Below are 6,443 nucleotides of genomic sequence, written 5' to 3' on the forward strand. Positions count from 1 at the left end.
TTCATGGTTGAACAAGTCCAAATAACCGTCGGCAACATTGTATTACACAATGGTGCGCCTCAAGTGGGTGTTTGGCCAGATAAATTGTATTTTGGCCTTCTCAGATTATAAGAAAAAGAACAACAATCACATTAACGCCTAATCTATTCACTATTATGTTTTTTGTTTGTTTGGGTTTTTTTTTTTTTTTTTTTTTTTTTTTTTGCTGTTATTGATTTGTGTTTGTTAAGTATGAACAGTGGTGGCACCACCGTCTGAAATCTGAGAGGAGGGGCAAGTGAGGGCAAGGTAAAATTTTAGGGGAAAATATGTTGGGGTGACCAGAGGTGGGTGTGGTCGCCCGTCGCTCAAAATTTCTGGAAAGTGGTTCAGGGGGAGGAGCGAAGCATCCGAAAAAATGACAATTTAGGGGGTTTCAGAGGCTTATTTAATCGATTTTATAGATAAATAATTTACTAATATGCAGAAAATACATATCACTTATTTTTCTCCCCGACGAACTGTGGTTTTTCTTCTTTTTGGGGGGAAAAATGCGAGGGAAGGAATAAAAATTATCTTGGGCGAAAATTAATAACAGAAAAGCTAAAATATCAACTAGCTGATGATACTACTTTGTTTTAAAAAAAAACAATAGTAGTATTGCTAAAGCAATTCAGATAATTGAAAAATTTTAAAAGTGTCTGGAATAAAATTGAATAAAGAAAAAAGTAATGGAATATGGATAGGACCATGGAAAGAGTCTTGTTCTGAACAGGCACACAATTGATAAAAAGGTTGATAAGTGGTGAAGATGGTGTATGGAAAGATATTCCGATGTATTACCTGTAGAAATGTGCACCCTCAAAGTCTTTATACACATTAGTTGTATACAGATAAATGAATTTTATGCTGATGTACTTAAAGCAACTGCACTGGAAAATAAAATAAATACTTTACAGCTTGGAAATTTATATGTTAAAAAAATTATAAAAAAAACACAACTGCTATGGGAGAATGACTATTAGATTTGTGGACAAAATCTAATGTCTCGTGTATTGTGTTAAAGTCTAAAATAACTGTTTTACGGTAATAAATTAGACTCGAACTCGTGGAATGGTAGCCATTTTATTTAGCAACTACAACTTCAAGAACGACAAATATAGTCCTCTATATAATAGAGGGTGCTAGACATGAATCTGCTACATCTCCCCTTTTCTATAGTTGTGATACAACTGACATAATTAGTATCCTTTAACAACATAATCAGATATCAGTTAATGATTAGCATAAATATAATCACAAAAGTATCATTTTCAATTAACATGCAAATATGATTAAGATCTTTTTAGCTCAACATAAACAATACAACTCAGTATTCTTCAATCAACCTTTTAGGCTTCTTACCATATCTGGACTTCATCTGATTTGTGTTCTGATTTATGTTATACTCCTGATTACCCACTGTTGATCTTAATGGCGTGTTAATTATTGTTTGTTTTTGTAAATCAATCATTTCTGCATGTGTATCTGAATTAACTGTGTCTGTATTTTCTGTTGTGATGTTTATGGGAGGTATGATACTCTCTGGATCTTGTGATTTTACAATAGGTTTTTCACTTGTTTCTAGCAAGTTTCTGCGATTTCTCCGCAATACTGATCCTCTTTCTGTTTCCACCAAGTATGATCTCGGGGCAACTTTACTTAGCACAACACCTTTGTGTTTCCGTTCTGACTTGGACTCTTCTCTTACAGCATTACCAATATTAAGCGTAGACAATGATTTAGCTCTTTTGTCATGATAGTACTTCTGTCTATTCTTTCGCCCTTTCTTAGTTTAGTTATTATTAGTTATCTTTCTATTGTACTTTGATTTACTTGGTAGTGTGAATAGAAGATTAGACTTAATTACTCTTCCCATTAATTCAGCAGGAGACAAAGCTGATTCAAGTGGAGTAGACCTGTAATTCAATAGTCCCATTTCCCGATCTTCTTCTGTATAATCACGTATTCCAAAAATGTTCTTTACTATTTGTACACAATTTCTCTGCCAGACCATTTGATTGTGGGTACCTATGACTGAAGGGTCTATGCTCAAATTCCCATGATTAAGTAAACTTGCTAAATTCTTCACTGCTATAACAAGGACCATTATCACTATACAGAATATCAGGCTTACCTTGCCTGCTGCTAAATATGTGTTTCATTGCCTTTATTACAGTTGAACTATTCTGACTTGTGATTTTTTCCACTTCTGGGAAGTTAGAATATACCTCGACACATAGCAAGTAATGCTTTCTATTGTACTCAAACAAATCTGATGCTACTAATGGCCATGGCTTTGTACTTACAGAGATTGATATTAATGGTTCAGTTTGTTGTTTATTTCTGTATGTGAGACAAGCTTCACATGTCTTTATCACATTTTCTATATCTTTGCCCATTCGTGGCCAAAACAACACTTGCTTAGCTCTATTTTTACATTTCACTTCTCCCAGATGATCTTCATGGACTTTTCTAAGCATTTCTGCTCTCATACTTTTTGGTATTACTATATTATGGTTTTGTACACTACTCCATCAATGACATACAATTCATCCCTATAATTCCAATAAGGTACTATTTCAGGAGGACTTTCCTTTTTATATTCGGGCCACCCATTTAGGCTTGTTTCAATTAACCTCCTTAGACAAACATCCATTTTAGTTTTCTCTCTAACCTCTGTTAGTCTTTCTTTCGTCATTTGCACAGTTTCCATTACAGCGTCTACATGAGCCTCAATTTGTTTTTCAACAACACTAATAACAACTTAGTGTTTACTACCATATGCTCTTGATAATGCATCAGCACAGTACATGTGTTTCCCAGGGGTATATGTCAAACCAAAATTATACTTTTTTAATTTGAACCGCGTTGAAGTCTAGGGAGTGTATCTACCAATGATTTAGTGAAAATCGCAACGAGGGGTTTATGATCAGTCTATGTTCGGCCATATAAATATTGATTGAACCTCTCATGTGCATATACAATACACAGGGGTTTTTTCTCTATTTGCTAGTAATTGCATTCCTCTTTAGTCATGGCTCTTGAGACATATGCTACTGGACACCACTGGTCATCATATTTCTGTAATAATACACAACCTATACCTGATTTAATAGCATCACTACTAATCAAAAATCTCTCTATCTGGGTCATAGTATTTCAAGACGGGTTCACTGGTCTATGTCATCTTTTAACCTTTTCCAAGCTATTTTTTGTGGTTCTAACCCTGACCAATGAATATCTTTCTCTAGTAACTTTCTTAGTGGTGCTGCTTATGTGCCTGAATCTGGAATGTATCTTCCTAGATAATTTATCATACCCATGAATCTTTGTAGGCTCTGTTTATCTGTTGGTCTGTCCATATTAACTATGGCCTCAACTTTTGCCTTGTCTGGCTTTACTCGATCTTTTGTGAGTAGGTCTCCAAGGAATACAAGCTCACTTGTCCCTATTTTACATTTTTCTTTATTTAACTTCAACCCTACTTCCTTACATCTCTTCAACACTAAGATTACCAATTTATCATGTTCCTCCTTCGTCTCGGCATGCACTATTATGTCATCCATACTTGTTTCTACATTGTGAATATCTTCAAATAACTGACTGATAGTACCATGATAAACTTCCGGTGCAGAAGATATACCATATGGTACTCTAAAAATATATACCTTCCCATTGGGGTGTTAAATGTGCAGAGCTTTGAGCTTTCTTCACTCAATTTCATTTGCCAGAAACCTTGAGATGCATCAAATTTAGAGAATATTTTAGATCTTGAAAATTTTGCCAGAATTTCATCTCTTGTTGGGAGCTTATAGTGCTTTCTTTTAATTGCTTTATTTAAGTTTCTGGGGTCCAAGCAGACTCTGAGTTTACCATTTGGTTTATGTACAACTATTAATGAGTTTACCCAGTCAGTAGGCTCTGTTACTTTACATACATTATCATTTTCCATCCTTTTCAACTCTTCTTTTAGCCTATTATGTAATGCAAATGGTACCTTACTACATGATTCAACCACAGGTTCTACGTTATCTTTAAGCCTAATAGTGTGTTCCATAGGTAAACAGCCTAACCCTCATATTCATGTACAATGTTATCATATTCACCACTACACTTACTTGTCTCTTCTTGCACTACATTCTCTTTAGGATACAATACTCTCTCATCTTCTTTATCATTACATTCAACTACAGTCCATACTTTCTTTATTTACTGTTCACATGTTGGCAACCCTAAAATTGGTTGTACATTCTCTGATATTATGAACATAGTGTTTACCTTTACACTCGAGTGGCATGACACATTTACCTACCTATTTCATCACCAGAATAGGATGTTAGTTTAATGTTACTTTCTGTCATCTTTGGTTTCTTGTGTAAACTATTATAGTCACTTTTGTCGACAATGTTCACATTAGTTTAAATGGTATGACTGTTTCTTTAATCACCTTTAATAGCATGATCCACCAATCATTTTCTTTCTTCGTATTTTTAGCTACCGAGTCAATAATATAGTCTAGTCCTGCTGAGCTTCCTCTTCATCTTGTTCAACATAATGAACTTGCTTCCCACTTGGTCTAATGTTATCTCTACTTCCATGACTCGAAACTCTTCCATGTGTCGGATTTGACCCTTGTACCTTAGTCATACACTTCTTAAAAAATGGCCTACTTTTGTTGTTGCACTGCTTTCCAAACGCTGGACATTTTCTATATGCATGAATGTTGCCACAGCGACCACATGGTTGATGATAATTATTGGCAGGTTTATTTGCATGTACCAGGTCTACTGCACTGGTTTGTTATTTTACTGATGTACCATAACCTAATTCTTTCAATTCTTTATTTGTTGCTTCTGCATTTCTTGCTAAATTTATGGCATTTTCTAGGGATGGATAATTCATTTTCTTTATCTACTAATCTACGACGACAAACTTCATCTAACATACCTGCGATGAGTCTTTGTTTAATGACTGTTTTAACTCTCCCTCTTCGATGTCACATCCCTTTATTTTCTTTCTAATTTTGGACCTGATATGATCAATCGTTTGGTTGGGTTGTTGTTTTAATTGCCATAATTCTTCTATTTTTATAAAGGTATTTCTTCTTGCAAGACAATGTTCATCAAATTTCTTAATTACCTCATCTACATTCCATTTCTCGTCATGCGATGCGAATTCGAAGCCTTTATATAGTTCATATGCCTCATCCCCAATCGTGTTGAGTAGCACGCTCGTTTGGATTCTCGACGGTTTTTCTTCATACGCGAGTATTTAAATCTCAAATTTCTGTTTCCAATACTTCCAATTTTCTGATAAGTTTCCGGTTAATTCTAGATGCTTGGGTGGTAGAATCCATGTTATTGGTAGAGCAGCCATGACTTGATAATCCGTCGGCCACTGCTCACACCATGTAATGTCTCGTGCATTGTTTTAAAGTCTAAAATAACTGTTTTACGGTAATAAATTAGACTGACTCGAACTCATGGAATGGTAGCCATTTTATTCAGCAACTACAACTTCAAGAACAACAACAACAGTCCTCTATATAATAGAGGGCGCTAGACAGGATTCTGCTACACAAACCTCTGCTTTTTAGGAAATTATAATACATACTCCAAGTATTGTTTTGAGTGAGTGGATTTATTCCAACATAATTTATGTGGGAGATTTATGTGACGGAAATAGATTAAAATCACCAGCAATATTAAAAGCAACACTTATAAATCAAAGAAATTGGATTGCACAGGTAAAACAGGTTTTAGGTGCAATACCTAAAATATGTATAGATTTGTGTACAATTAAACTGAAAAGATAAAATAGATAAATAGGAAAACAGTTTAATAAATACGTGGAAAAAAAGAAAACTTACACTTTTTGGAAAAGTTATGATAATCAATACTTTAACATTATCACAACTCATATTTACAGCCAGTATACTTAATATTCCGGATTTTGTCTTTAAGGAAATCGACAAATTAATTTTTGCCTTTCTATGGGACTCCAAACCGGAAAAATTGCCAGGAAAACATTGTATAACAATGTTCAAGAGGGCGGTATTAATTTACTTTCGAGCAAGATGTTACACCTTGAGAGTTAACACACACAAAACTGGTATCAACAAGGATCTTGGCTTTATAAGCGGTTATTCATTCACCAAATATGTTATATTTGTGATCCTATATATTTTCATTATCTCTTAGACTTATTTTCATGAGGATGACTATTATGACGATGCTCATTTGTGATTATTATTTTATTATTACTTTTTATATCAGATTTTGTTTATATCAGATTTATATCTATTTTTATTATTTCCATTATACACCAATTTTATATAGACCCTTTGTCTCATTTTAATTACTGTTCTCTCAGATTCTCAGTATTACAGTTGACTTCCTTATTATTGTTTCTTATACACATCT

Source organism: Anneissia japonica, unplaced genomic scaffold (genome assembly GCF_011630105.1).
Source record: "Anneissia japonica isolate Jap-2015-1 unplaced genomic scaffold, ASM1163010v1 scaffold288219_len142424_cov121, whole genome shotgun sequence".
Lineage (NCBI taxonomy): Eukaryota > Metazoa > Echinodermata > Crinoidea > Comatulida > Comatulidae > Anneissia > Anneissia japonica.